The sequence below is a fragment of the Octopus sinensis genome, linkage group LG7, assembly GCF_006345805.1.
Source record: "Octopus sinensis linkage group LG7, ASM634580v1, whole genome shotgun sequence".
Lineage (NCBI taxonomy): Eukaryota > Metazoa > Mollusca > Cephalopoda > Octopoda > Octopodidae > Octopus > Octopus sinensis.
Window position 1 is genome coordinate 109,083,896 of NC_043003.1, and position 15,520 is coordinate 109,099,415.

Below are 15,520 nucleotides of genomic sequence, written 5' to 3' on the forward strand. Positions count from 1 at the left end.
ACACATAACCCACTAAATGTTGTTATTCCTCAATAACTGTTTAACATCCCTTATACAACACTTAAACACACAACAGATACTATTTAATCTCAACAGAAATGAAAACCATGCATATTTAACTACACCTTACTATACACACGCATTTACAAAAGCATCGGTATCGTTAGCTTCCCATTTACCTCCCTTGCTCTCCATCATTAGTTTCCGCCTTTTCCGTCACTCTTCATTCTTCCCTCCTTTCACTCTTTTCCCTATTCTCCCTTATTCTTGCTCTTCCTATATTTTTCTGTCTCTCACACTCCATCCCTTTATACCCACTTAACCTCTCTGTTGCCCTCGATTGTGACTCCACTTCTGGTCATTCTATTTCACTGCTCAGCTTTTATTCCACCCCAGGCCGCTTAAATTCAGTATTGTATATTTTTTTCTTTTTCTCTTGCCTCTCTTAATACTTTTTCTTCTTTCTGATAAAATGTATCTGCCAAAATGTTAAAGTCCCTTCTGCTTCTTCCTTTAGTATATTTATCTTCATTGGATACGTCTTTGTTGATTTTTGCTTTATACTTCTCTGCTTTCTTTCAATCACGTGCTTTTGTATAACTGCATGCTCGTATACAATTATCTCCGCGTATAATTTGTTTGCTTATTTCCTCTTCGTTTCATAATCTTAATCGTGGTGATTTGTGAGTTTGTTATCTACACGCACACGCGCGTGCACACACAGAATTACATACATATCTATACATATGTGCATAAGATTTGTTGCTACAATCACTTTGACATCAGGACGCCAATAGGTGCACCAATTTCAACAAAGACAATCAATACATGATATATATGCATATATTTCGATCGAATCCCCTGCCAGTTAACACGAGATCTCCTAATAATCAAGATTTCCTTAGCCCGAAGAGTAGCTTGCGGTCTGCCCCTCATTTGGATAATTACTACTTCTGAGGATCCGCTAGCTATGAAACATATGTAGCTTGGATATTGTCTACTCCATTACCTAATTTTTGAATACTTTTTCGCATATGCAGCAACCCCAGTTGCAAACCGTGAACTATAAAATAACTTATCATAACAGCTTATCATACCGTAAATCCTCGAGTATAACCCACACTTTCCCCCCAAAATTTAAAGGTCAAAATCCCTAGTGCGTACTATATACGTGTTTAAAAATTGAAAACTATTTTCTAAGCAATGTCCGAGTCTCTATTTGCTGTCCGGCAATGTTTATTCAGACGCATTTTGTGATGCCGAGCACGAAAATACCTTAAGCTAAGCCTGAAAGCAATAAAGTCATAAAAGGATCATCCATATCTTGCAGTAAGCAACATTTATTAAAATAAAAGTATTCAGAACACACAATAACATGTAACAAAAACAATTTGCAAACATATTTACATTCCCATATAACAGTTAAGAACATCACCATTATTGTATTACGCATGCGCGGAAGTGTTTGTTCGACTAGGTGCTGCTGGCTTAATTACACACGACTCAAGTTAGAGAAGGGGTGCGTATTATACACAAGGTTTAGGTTTTTCAGAGGTACAGCCCCCTAAAATTCTCCTGCGTATTATACTCAAGGGCGGACTATACACGAGGATTTACGGTACTTCGATACGGGAAAACTTCACAACCTTCTACGCCAATAAACTACTATTGTTCTTGACAGTTGATTCTTATATCTTCTACGGACTGCCTGAAGCTCACTAACTTCCTACAGCTTGATCCTTGGATCTTACGTTCACACACCACACACACACACACACACACACACACACACACACACACACACGAATTGTACATATTAAATACCCTCGTTAATTAATGTTTGTGTTAGAGATTATGCTATCGGTCTGTCTGTCGAAAAATTCTGTATATTGAAACATTTTCATATAAATTTAATTTTCTTTCTTTTTTTTTCTAGTGTACAAAAACTATTACGTACCGCATTCTTCCAAATGCAAAATGGATTACTTACGAATTCTTGTCTAAAGGAGATGCGCATGGTTTGCATTCAATATGTTCTAATAGTGGTTCCAAATGTTGGCACAAGGCCAGCAATACGCTGTAATATTACAAATCCATGAAGACCGCTAGGGCACTGAATCGTTAGGGCGTCGGACAACGACTAGCGGAATTTCTTCACCTTCTGGAGGCGCGTGGTTTAGTGGTTAGTGTGTTGGACTTATGGCAGTAAGATTGTGGTTTCTATTCCTGGACCGGGTGACGTGTTGTGTTCTTGAGCAAAGCATTTCATTTCGCGTTGCTCCAGTGCATTCAACTAGTAAAAATGAGTAATATTGTGATGGACAGGCGCCACATCCCGGTTGGGGAATTTTTACGCCATGGAAACCCGGAAAGCGGCCCTTATGAGTCAGCATGACTCGAAAATGCAACTTCACTTACTTTTATTTCTTCCAAGTCTTTACGTTATGAAATTACATCTTGCCACGGTCATCCTTTTTAGGTCGATGAAGTAAATTACCAGTCAATTACTGGGGTTGATGTAATCGATTGCCCCTTCCACTCGAAAATGCTGGCCTTATGTCTAAATTAGAAAGAAATTTTAGTTCAAGGCCAACAATTTCGGGGGAGGGAATGAGTCGATTACATCGACCCCAGTGCTCAACTGGTACTTATTTTATCAACCCTAAAAGGATGAACTACAAAGTCGACCAAGGTGGAATTTGAACTCAAACATAAAGACGGACGAAATACCGCTAAGCATTTTGCTCGGCGTGATAACGATTCTGCAATCTCGCCGCCTTAATTGTGAATGAAGTATGAGTTCCAAATTTCGGTACAAGGCCAGACGTTTCGGAGAAGGAGCCAAGTCAACCCCAGTGCCTAACTGGTACTTATTTTATCAACCCTGAAACAATGAAAGGTGAAGTCAACCTCAGCGGAATTTGATCTTAGAACGTAGAGACTGACGAAATGTCACTAAGCACCTTGACCGGCGTGCTGAAATGAGAAAGAAATATAACAAACTCATATAGATCCATGTTAATATTTCTATTCATAAAATACATGTTCCATGTAGTGACGGTATAAACGTAACTATAAAATTACGTGTAATACCATATTTTCCAGTCATCGACTTAATACACACACACACACAAACAAACACACACACACACACACACACACACACAACACACACACACACAAACACACACACACAAAATCATCATCATGATGATCATCATGATGATCATGATCATCATCATCATGATCATCATGATGATCATCATCATCATTTAACGTCCGCCCTCAATGCTTTCATGGGTTGGACGGTTTAACAGGAGGCGGCCAGGTAGAAGACTACACCAGGTTATTGTGTCTGTTTTGGCAAGGTTTTTACAGCTGGATGCCCTTCCTAACACCCCGCAGAGAGGATTGAGTGCTTTTTACGTGGCACCAGCACATGATTTTTTTTACAGCTGGATGTCCTTCCAAATGCCAACCACTTCACAGTGTGGACTAAATGCTTTTTACAGGTACGTGGCACCAGCACCAGCACCGGCCGGGTCACCAGGTAACTTACAAGACAAGGAATTTTGAGAGAGGAGGAGGCATTGGAGGTGATCTTGTGTCAGATGATGAAAGGTTAGAGTGTGACAGAGAGACAAAGAAGCAAAAACAGGTGTCTTGCTATAGAGGTGGTACATGGCTACCCGGCCGAGAGAGAGAGAGAGAGAGAGAGAGAGAGCACAAAAGACATGGTAAAACAATGTTAAACTATAAATTAAACAGTCATAGTTTTTATACAGGTTATACTTGTAAACCGTGTAGAATTGTATTGGTTCTGAAGTAATTGTGAAGTAGATGTTTATATAATTTCCTTTGACATATTTAGGTTAACTTATACATATTTAAGCTTTAAAAAATGCGTTATTTATCAGTCACGCAGTGCAGTTGTATCACTGGCCACAGGATATGGGCTGTTACTTAGTGTGGTGAAAAAAAAAAAAAGATATCCTCATAATTTTGTGTAGCTTCTCACTTTTTCCTTTACGCCTAAAACTGTAATAATTGGTTCACGTTCTATTCAGTATGTCAGCATAAAACGTATGAATGAATGAATGTGTTTGTGCGTTTGTTTGTGTGTGAGGACAAACAGAAAGTGAAAATAAGGAATGGATGTAGAACCGTTGAATGGCTTGCAGTAAATCAGATAATAAATTTCCTCTCTTCCATTACATTCAGGTTTGTGTAATCACAGAATTGATATGAAAAATGTTATGAAAAGACGACATCGCTATAATATAAGCGCAGACAAACTTCTCTCAATTAATCATGTCCGTATCCGTATGTATCTTTACTATTTAACTCCTCCCTCAAATTTTACATGATGTTAGCTCAGTTGTTTCGGCGATGTGCTTCTATAGTAACAGAAAATTCTACATTTGTCTCTCTGTCCCTACATTAAACAGACAGTCGATTGGCAGAATTGTTAAAAGTTTCGGATAGATATCTTGCAGTTATTGTTCCGGATTTCTGAGTTCGAATCGCGCAGAGATCAGTTTTAGCTTTCATCATTTCAGGATCGATAAATAATGTACCAGCTTTGCTCTGAGGTTGATCTTTCTCTTAAACTTCTTTTTTCTGTTGATTTCTGTCTTTTTCTAGATGAATTTAGCTGTGGTTCGACCACAGCGAGCAATGGGTTCCTATCAGGTCTAAAACACCACGGCGTCCCTACGACTCCAGCCAGCAGTTGAGCGTTCAAAGAAAGACATTATCCTATATAGTGAACGGTGTTAGGCGGCAGAGTCAATTGGACATCAGGTAACGTTCTTGTGATATCCAGTTACGTTTCTCTTCGTTATGTACCGAGATCAGTTACGCTTCATGGCTCGATAAAACATATACCTAAATACCAGTCATGGACTGGTGCCGATTTCTATGACCAAAGTATACTCAGTATAAGCAAATCCTTGTGATCTTTACGCTATAGACTGAATTAATACCAGCATTTGTAAAAATGTTAAGTCATACAAATATCAACAACCGACCGACTTTGCACACCGCGGGCAACAGCGTTTTATGTACATGTATACACATGCATGCTTGTACGCACACACATGCATGCTTGTGTTGTTCGAGTCATATTGCTTTACTTTCGCTTCGCGTCTCCTCTCCTCTGCTATTTCACCTCGAGCATTCTTAACGTTCATAAAGTCCATCGATGTTATAGCTTAGCTTTTGCTTTCCTCTGTTTGGTTTCCGCAAGACTCATTCTTCTTTCATATCGGCTTGCTTTATTTTGTTTTCACTTTAAATTAGTTACCATGTCAACAGACTTACATTAACCTTTCATCTTCGTGTCATACTAATATGACAGTCTGAAGAGTTAAGCGAAACATTATAGCCATATTGTAAATTCCGCTTTTATCTAATAATAATAAACTTAACCACTCTATGCAAGCATTGTACTGAGTGCATATAAGCGCGTGTGCGTATGCGTATACGCATATATACACACATATATATACATACATACATACATACATACATACATACATACTACATACATACATACATACATACTACATACATACATACATACATACATACATATATAAATATATATATATATATATATATATATATATATAAACATATATACACACACACGTACATATATATATGTACGTGTGTGTGTGTGTGTGTGTGTGTATCTGTGTCTGTGTCTGTGCCTGTGTGAAGAGAGGGAAAGAAAAAGAGAGACAGTATGTTATATTACGTATCATATATTTTAGTTGATTGTCGAGAAATATTGATTTCCGAGTGTGGTACAATGATAGATTCGTTGGAAAAAAATCTTATAGTTGTTGACTGAATTTACACTGCATTTTGACGGTATTTATTTTGTTGATTCCAAGAATGAATAACAAGCAGAATCCCCAAAGGGGTTTGAAGTCAGTTTGTAAATGAACATGGTTACGCACAGCCCCAAAAGTTTCGATGTCTCTACCGTTTCTGCCATGCAAAATAATTTTGATTAGCAAAAATATAACATTAAACAAAGTGTTGGTGTATAATAGCGAGTTCTCGATACGTAAGTGTACAAACAGTGTTCTTATATACAATTTCTTGTTACATTCATTGTTATAATATACAATCATTGTTATATATATTTTCATCCTATACAAATGTTTATTATTAATATTATATATTATCGTTATTGTATGCAAATGTTACCATTTTCAATTGTGACTAAAACTATTATTGTATACAATTGATTAAGAAGGTAAGATAAAACAGGGGTTTATACAGAGGTATTGAAGTATACAAATTAGCTGGACAATAAAAAGAATAGGTGTTCTTTTTTGCTTTGACGATCTTCCAAAACATTCGTGTATTTGTGTTGATCAGATGAAGGTTGTGTGTGCATGTATGATTGTATATATTTATGTATGTATATATATGTATGTATATGTGGGTGTGTATGTGTGTGTATGTATGCTTTTATGAAAGAAGAGCATTGAAGCTTGCTTGGAGGACTCAGTTGTCGGAAGCTGAAAGAAGTACGGCGTATGCTTGTGTGTGTGTTTTATCTTTGTGCCAGTGTTTCTCCTTCACCACCGCTTGACAACGGTGCCGGTTTGTTTACGTCCCTGTGAGTTGGCGGTTCGGCAAAATTGAACGATAGAATAAGTACCTGTCTTTAGAGAAAAGTAATGAGGTCAATCCGTTCGACTAAATACCCTTCAAGGCGGTGTCCCAGCATGGCTGCAGTCTTTTGACTGAAACAAGTAAAAGATAAAAGATCAGTAATTAAACCTGAAACTTAAGAAGTAATAAACTCAAACCTGGGAATCAACAACAATTTTGAAATAACTTTTGTTTCAATAAAAGAAAAAAGTAAATTGATATTTTTCAAAATTGCAAACTTCAGGCAATTTGAAATTGCGACGCATTTTTAAATCCCCGATAGAAACTGCTTCTCTTTTTATTGATTGCCAATGTACTTGAAAAAGACATCACCAGAACATCCTGTTTTTCCATTCCTTAAAGCATATCGATGGTTACTTGATCAAAAGGAATCAATACTAATTGAGACAGTGTCAAGTGCCATTGATCAAGACTACCACATTACTCAAATACAATATGTTATTTAGTTCCAGGCATTTTACTCCAAATAAGTTTCTGAGGTCCTCCAAAATTTATACGAACATCTTCCACCTCATTTTGACTAAGTCTTGTACAGTAGTCAACACAAATATTTTCAAGCAGTATGAAAGGCCAATCTGGTGTCATCAGCCGTGGTAATTCCAACTCTAGCAGCTTGTATTAAAATTATTGCGTTCAAAAAGATCGTAGATAGTATTGGGGTCCGTGAACACAACTCCTGAACACAAGAAGGCTTTTAGCATTAAAAAATCAGGATCTTTTCGGTTTGAACGGCAGTTTTTAACATAATTTCTAGGTAACTAAAAGATTTTAAACTTCGTATACTGGTAGAATGTGTTTATAAAACATCTTTTTCTCTTGGCTTTATTGAGAAAATTCTATAGTTTGTAAGATATTTGTTGTTTTTTTTCTTCAATTTCTGCAATTTCAACCAATCAATGACATCTGTTGAGGTGAAAACATTCTGTGCCATATGAATATGTTCCTCGTTTAAGAAACAGATTGGGTTTATTTACATTTGTGAAGAAAAAAGATACCCTTCCCCCACCCCTAACCCTAACCCTAACCCTAACTAACCCTAACTAACCCTAACTCTAATCCTAACCCTAAAATAGATTGAAATGTAATAGATCGATACTAGGTCATAATTATGGGTGACAATTTCATATGACACCGCTAGAAAAAACTGCAGTTCAAAGTATGATTATTTCGTGGATATCGATTTTTGAATTGATAAACCACGTTCGCATTTTTATTACAAATTCACCGATCAAGAGTAACTCTTGATTTCCATCGTAAAAGTTCGTGACCCCATCGTAAATACGAAGGGAGTAGCAAGGACGGTTAATAGCGAAACTAAAAACTGAGTGCCAGTATATAGTGTGTGTGATTATTTAGTGGTTATTGAAGTGTGTCAGTCTCGAGCAGGATTCGAAACGGCTAATCAAAGCGGCTGTTGTTTACATCTCAGCTTTGTCAAAGTAACAAATGGTACCAGAACATCCAGACGTTATTCGCATAGAACAGTGAGAGGCAAGTTTAAGTTTTTTTTTTGCAACCCTAAAGATTCCACTCGCGCATTCACAGCAAACAAGGCACAGGGCCAAACTTTAGATCGTGTAGGTGTATTTTTACCCACTCCGATATTTACACACGGCCAGTTATACGTCGCTATGAGTAGAGCAACGGACTCCAGTAATTTGAAAATTGGTGTCGACCAAACAGAACATATCGCCTATAAAGAAGTTTTGTAATCATATTGATATTATCGAAAAGAATATGACTCATGATTTAAATAAGAAAATTTGCGAACTTTGAATGTAAAAGAGTATAAACAAGCGAAAAATAGTGTAAACAACTAAAATAAAAGCATCTCTCTATATATAAACGGCAGTTTGTCTGTGCGTGTTTCTGTGTGTCTGTTTGCTTGTACCTCACCCTGACCACGGCTTTCAACCGATTCTGATGAAACTTGACACACACATAGCCCAATGTCATAATTCAAACTAACGCAGCGAAAATTTTGAAAAGTTCCCCAGTCTGAAAAATATGATAAAATCGACATGGGGTCGAGAATCAGAAACAACCACAGACTGTCTAGGGGACGCAACTCAACCTTTTTAACTCAAAAAAAAATTTACCATCATTTTTTGCTATTTTTTGGCTATAACTCTCTAAAAATGCTTTATAGTTATTTCCCTTACAAACCTGAGCAACGCCGGGCGATACTGCTAGTATCTAAATAAAATTTTTCTTAATACTTTTTATGTAGTGTTTGAAGGAAGCTCTGGCTTTCGTTAGGAGTGGTCCATTCATGATACAGAGCCTGGGAACTTGTTTCAGTTGGGGAGTGAATCGTCATCACATGTCCCTTAGTCGCAAACACATGTCATAGAGCTGCAATAGAATGCTGCATCACCAACAATGATGTGATTTCTCTAAGACATCACCCAGTAATCTATCAAAGTCCTTTTACACATTTCTCAATACATACTGTTGTTACGACTCCCCCCCCCTCATTTTATGCCCCCACATCGTATATGGGTAGATTTGCTAGTATATACAATAGGGTAAAGGGTAAAGACTCCCTCCGGTCACGAACGACTATGGGATTGCAATTAGAAAGTTCGGATCTTTTCGGTTTGAACGGCAGTTTTTAACATAATTTCCACGTAACTAAACACTTTTAAACTTCGTATACTGGTAGAATGTGTTTATAAAACATCTTTTTCTCTTGGCTTTATTGAGAAAATTCTATAGTTTGTAAGATATTTGTTGTTTTTTCTTCATTTTCTGCAATTTCAACCAATCAGTGACATCTATTGAATTAAAAAGCATTCTGTGCCATATGAATATGTCCCTCATTTAAGAAACAGATGGGGTTTATTTACATTTGTGAAGGAAAAAAGATACCCTTCCCCCACCCCTAACTAACCCTAAGCCTAAAATAGATTGAAATGCAATAGATCGATTCTAGGGTCATAATTACGGGTGACAATTTCATATGACACCGCTAGAAAAAACTGCCGTTCAAACAAAACCGAAAAGATCCGAAAGTTCCTCTTCGAGGCACAAGTCCAGGAAAAGTTGTTCATGGAAGACCAACAGTCGCCCATGCAGAACAGCCTCCTCTCTCCACGCCATCGATGTTATCCAAAGGAAGGGCAAAGGACTATAGAGCTTGGCACCAATGACGTCACAACTCATCTCTACGGTTGAGTGAACTGGAGCAAACTGAAATAAAGTGTCTTGCTCAAGAACACAACTCACAACCCGGTCCGAAAATTGAACTCACAACTTCATGATCGTTAGCCCAACTCTCTAACCACTGAGCCATGCTCCTTCAGATAACCAGGTAAGAAATAAGTAGAATAAACAAATAAATAAAAATGATGACTTGGTTTTCTCCAGTAGTCTCAACAGGGAAGCAACTTCTCTACTTGAACTTCGATTCCGCGGTAGTTTGGTTCTCTACTAAACATCAACGGAGAAGGCCACTTACTAAAGCTATAACCGTGTTAACAACGACAAATTAGTTTCTTTAACGTTCACCAGATGTCACTTTGCTTCTCCGCTAATATCAACAGGAAAGACCACTTTCTAAGCTGCACCACCTTAACAACACCAGCGACGACAACGACAACAACAAGAACACGATACATGGTTAAACAAATTCCACAAAGAAAAAAGCCGACACGTGTAAAATATGGTTCCCCAGACACACCTTGTTGAATGTTTCACACAGAGCAGAGATAAAGAAGCATTGCTGATAATGAATATTGATTGTTACTTTGATAAGCATCAGAAACGATTAATAAATCAGAAACGATTAATAAATCAGAAACGATGAATAAATAACAGTTTAAGCCATCTGACTTATTTCCAGCTAACTTTGCTGACCTTTATTAATGATAAACTGGAATGGCATTTCTCTTAGAATGGTATTGCTTTGTGTTACTGTGTATCGTGTCGCTCAGTGAGTTAACCACTGCACCACAACGTTCCGTATGGTTCACAACGACGCATACCGAAATAGAATGGATAGGGAAGAAAATAAAAACATGTCCGAATTGCAGCACTGCACACACTAGCGTAGCTGGAGTGTGTGCCACCCGCGGTGGCCCTTCAGTTTGCCGCCCCTAGGCTCCCACAAAAAATACATTTTGCCTACAGCAGACCCAAAAGTGGTGCCGCCCCCCTCTGCCCACCTCTAGCTACGCTAGTCACTGCACCTCAACGATTTAACAAATTCATCTCTGAATATACATATTTCTTTACTACCCACAAGGGGCTAAACACAGAGAGGACAAACAAGGACAGACAAACGGATTAAGTCGATTATATCGACCCCAGTGCGTAACTGGTACTTAATTTATCGACCCCGAAAGGATGAAAGGCAAAGTCAACCTCGGCGGAATTTGAACTCAGAACATAACGGCAGACGAAATACGGCTACGCATTTCGCCCGGCGTGCTAACCATTCTGCCAGCTCGCCGCTTTGATATCTCTGAATGTACAGCACAACTTGTTTCAGTCGAAAATTGTTGACCTTTACCATTGATAAACTCATAAGTTCTCCAAAAAGATATGCGTTTAAAAGAATAGCACATTGCTTCCTACTTTGCAACTGTTTGATTTATGCCAAAGGAAGAGTTACTCACTCTCTAAGTGACTGCTGTCTCCTCCTGCCATTCGCTGTTGTCTCTCCATCACAGAAGCAAGAGACAATTACAGTTCTGAGTTTTCCCAGCTTCCGCAGGTTTCACTAACAGTGACGAATAAAATGGGCAAAGGTGGGCACTGTTAATCGAAAAATTAACCTCGTTAACCGTTAATCCATTAAGCAAAAAATTAACTTCGATAACCGTTAATCAGTTAATTATTTCCTAATGTAACGGAAATTATCGATAAACCGTTAACGTTAATTTTTATTATAGAAAAAGAACAAAAAAAACAGTTTTTGCTCTAATACCATTTAAAAACACCTTTAAAAAATGCCAAAACTATAAAATCCTTCAACTTCAATTGAATTGAAGTTAACGGAAGTTAACTCATGTTGACGGAAGTTAAATGTGTAGCGTACGCTTAGTGAAATTCTCTCTCTCTCTCTCTGTTATATATACATAAGTACGGACGTAGTATATAACAGCTAGCCTTCGGCAGCCCTTTTGGACCCTGTTGTTGTCCACCACTCTGATTTGTTAGTCTCTTGTAGTTTGTCTCTTAGAGAATAAGTCTTTTCTTTTTTTACTGATTTCGTTTGGTGGACTTTGGCCATTGTGAAGCCCTGCTTTCAAGGCATTTAGACGGTCATCTTTTTATTACTTATTCTAGTATGTTACCTATTTTCAAATCTGAGCACCAAACTGTTAATCCGTTAACATAGTTATTTTCATTAACAATTTAACTTTTAAGTTAACTTTGGGAATCATTATCGGACTAATTAACAATAAATACGAAAAGTGTGTGTGTGTGTGTGTGTGTCTATGTATGCATGTATGTGTGTGTGTATGTAGTGAACTTCATGCAGGCATTGCGTGGATTCAACCTTCGATCGCCAAATTTCACTTAACTGTTCAACAGCACTTTTCTCACGGTAAAACTAGTTTTTCTGTTAGTGATAGTACTTACATTTACCAGATGCATTCGCTAAGCCAGAATAATCTCTTCGCCACTCGACCCTTCTAACTTCTAGGCCACCAAAAGCTAGGATAGAGATAAAAGACCTCCAACGAAATCTATTGTTCTCAACAATATGTCTATCCTTCTGGCTGGTTTTGGATAGTTATAAAAACAAGAACTCCGTAAGCTAAAGTCAGTTAGTGAGAGCGACCATCAGTGAGTGTGAAAGGACAAGCAGGCAGCCACTAGAGACCAAACGGCCAGAGGGGAAAAAGAAAGTTACAATGAGCGGCTATGCGAGACAACTTCCCTCCACTCTCTCACTTTCACTAACTCTCTTTTCTCTGTAACATTACCATACTATAAGATCGTGTACACACATTACCGGCCGAAATTAACTCTTTTTACCTCGCATGCTGTTCCATTTGCTAATTATACATACCAAGCCGTCGTGGTTTTGGATATATACAAAGTAACGGTAAATAAATATTTCATTACAACTTCGATCACTGTTCATCTTACAACATGCCGTTGCAATAAATTTTTGCCGTTACATATAAATCGGGTTGTCATGAATTCGTTCGTTTCTTTTCAATGTTATTTGAATTAACCTGAAAATATTTTTATCGAACGTTTTATGGTTTCTTTTTTGGGTGGGGGGCTATTTTCTTCCTGAACGACTTTTGTTGATCGTTTTTGAAACATGAATAAATTTTTACCTCTTTTCAGATACAGGACGAGGGAGTGCCAAGCAAAGAAAAATTAGCGTTTTCGACATCTGCTTCTCTTCGCATTCAATCAAGGTTCTAAATCTGTCAAAGAGATGAATGAAATAGGTAACAAACTGGAATAAATAATAGAGGGAATATGATCATCTACTACTCTTGAAAATAGTGCTCTAAAAGGGTTAAAGTCCACAAACCAAAATCACTTATTCACACACACACACACGCGCGCACGTGCATGTGTATCAGGTTGTCATAAATTCATTCGCTTTTTTAAAAATGTTATTTGAATTAACACGAAAAATATTTTTATCGTGTTTTTCTTTTTTCTTCTTAGCTATATTCTTCTTCCTCTACAACTGTTTATCGTGTTTGAAATATGAATAAATTTTACATCTTTTCAGACATGACGATGGCGTGCCAAGTAAAGAAAAAATATGAGCATTTTCGACATCTGTTCTTTGCTTTTAAATCAAGGTTCTAAATCTGCTCAAGCCGCTTTAGGCATTTGTGCTGTGAATAGAGGAAGCGCTATCACTGAATGAACTATACAGAAACGTTCACGCTCGAAGGAGGGGACATTCGACTCCAGAGACTCCGCTCCGGCAGTTCGATGAAGATCACTTGAACAAGCTCACCATTCACGAAGAGCTGCGCCATTCCGTTAGGATTTTTGGCTCAGGAGATGCCCTCGGGATCACGTCGCGTGTTACCTTCACTCGATCGGTAAGGTCCAAAAGTTCAGTATATGGGTACCATACGTTCGGAACGAAGAAAACAAATTCCAGGACCCATCTATCGCCTCCAGTTTGCTCGCTGAACACTAAGCTACTTGGAAACAGACTTCTTTACTGTATCGTGACTGGCGATGAAAAATGGTTTCTTTTCGCTAATATGAAGCAGAGGAAAAAATAGCTGAGACGGGACAAGCGAGCAACAGTCTGAGCCAAGCCACAGCAGCATCTTTGCAAGACAACGAAATGCGTCTGGTGGGACTGCGAAGGGCTGATCCACTACGAAATGCTTGAAAAGAATCACCGTCAAATCAGGGCTTTACGTTCCATAAATTCCCCAGTTCATTGAGGTAATCCACTTGAAACAACTCGGCCGGCGACACAGCGTGCTTCTTCAACACGACAATGCTCGCCCCCACGTTGCTAATTTGACCAAAAATGCTATTTAAGAGCTTGGTTTGGAAGTTCTACAGCATGCACCAAATCCTCTAATATAGCGCCTTCGAATCCAACTTCTTTTCCGGTCTCTCTCCAGTCTGCGAGTCGTTTCGTGCAACATGGGAAACATGGCTCGATGTATTCTTCAGGTCAAGCGCACACAGGAGCGCACATACGCACATACACTTATACAGATACATCTACACACACACACACAAACAATTTATAAAACATTACTAAAATCACTTTATACTTTTATTTTCATTAAAAAAATATAAAGATGTTGGTTTCTGGTTTTCCAGAAAGAGCCTGGCTAAGAGTCTCTACGGTTACGTAACACAGGCCAGACGACTTGGAACTATGTTATGACACTAACTGCATATTTCAGAGGGTGTTTAATACTTAAAAGTTCATAAAACCGACATCACATCTGACTTGATTCTATTTTTGTAATAACTTGAGGTGCAAATCAAATTCTTATTTTCTAGTCTTGTCCAGCTTAACGACAGTAGGAGAGTCCAGTAGACCTAAAACAGAAGTAATTTCTACTCTTCTCCTCTGGAAGCCATCTACTCGCAATACCAGAGGGCGCACACTCTCCTACCCTGATGTAATCTCCAGGGATACAGGCATCCAGCAACAGGACCTCCGTAATGCCATGATGGACCGTGAAGTCTGGCGTAGCATAGTAAATTCCATTGTCTCGACCACGGTCGAACAATGATGAATGATGATTGTATCCAGTTGTAACTCTACTTTTGTGATAACTAGTAGTAAATCGAACATTCTGAAGTCTTGTCCAACAATTTGTATCCACTTGATATGATCAAATCAGAGATATATTAAGTACAATATATGTTGCAATGTTATACAAATGAATGTAGAAACCTGAATCGTATCAAGAAACTTATCCTCCTTTTGCGGTTTCCTTACCTAAACAACTCTAATTATCACATTTTCGTGATAAGTGACCAACCGTCCTCCGTACAGGCTGACTTACAACGAATCAACCGCTACTTCCTGAAACGAGTTGTACCTACCGTCCATCGAGAGTAGCAGTTATGCGATTCATTAGCAGTCATACACGAATGGGCTGAGCAGATTCTAAGTTAGTTATATCTAGGAATGTCTATACAGAAAACAAAGCAAAAAAAATCTCCCCAAAAGCCGAAAAACAAAACCTAGTTACCTACTCCTTTGGAACTAAATGTTTCCTACTCTAATCTAAGGACCACCGCTTGAGTGAAGATAGTTCTCAAGGTCCCCTAAGTACCAAAATAAAATTTGGGACTTATGGAGGGTCAAAGTCGGGAACAGAAACAGGACAGTGGAGACATACAAGGAAATCGA

The 15,520-nt window shown here is 38.2% G+C and overlaps 1 long non-coding RNA gene across 1 annotated transcript in view; it reads right to left on the bottom strand.

Annotated features, from left to right (window-relative positions):
• LOC118764123 overlaps positions 1–6,752 on the bottom strand; it is a 59,203-nt gene extending 52,451 nt beyond the window's left edge. The window contains exons 1-2 of the long non-coding RNA XR_004999914.1: positions 6,680–6,752; positions 2,419–2,560 (exon numbers count right to left, since the gene is read on the bottom strand). This is a non-coding gene — a long non-coding RNA (uncharacterized LOC118764123). The remainder of the gene's footprint in view (positions 1–2,418; positions 2,561–6,679) is intronic.
• Between the last annotated feature and the right edge of the window lie 8,768 nt (positions 6,753–15,520).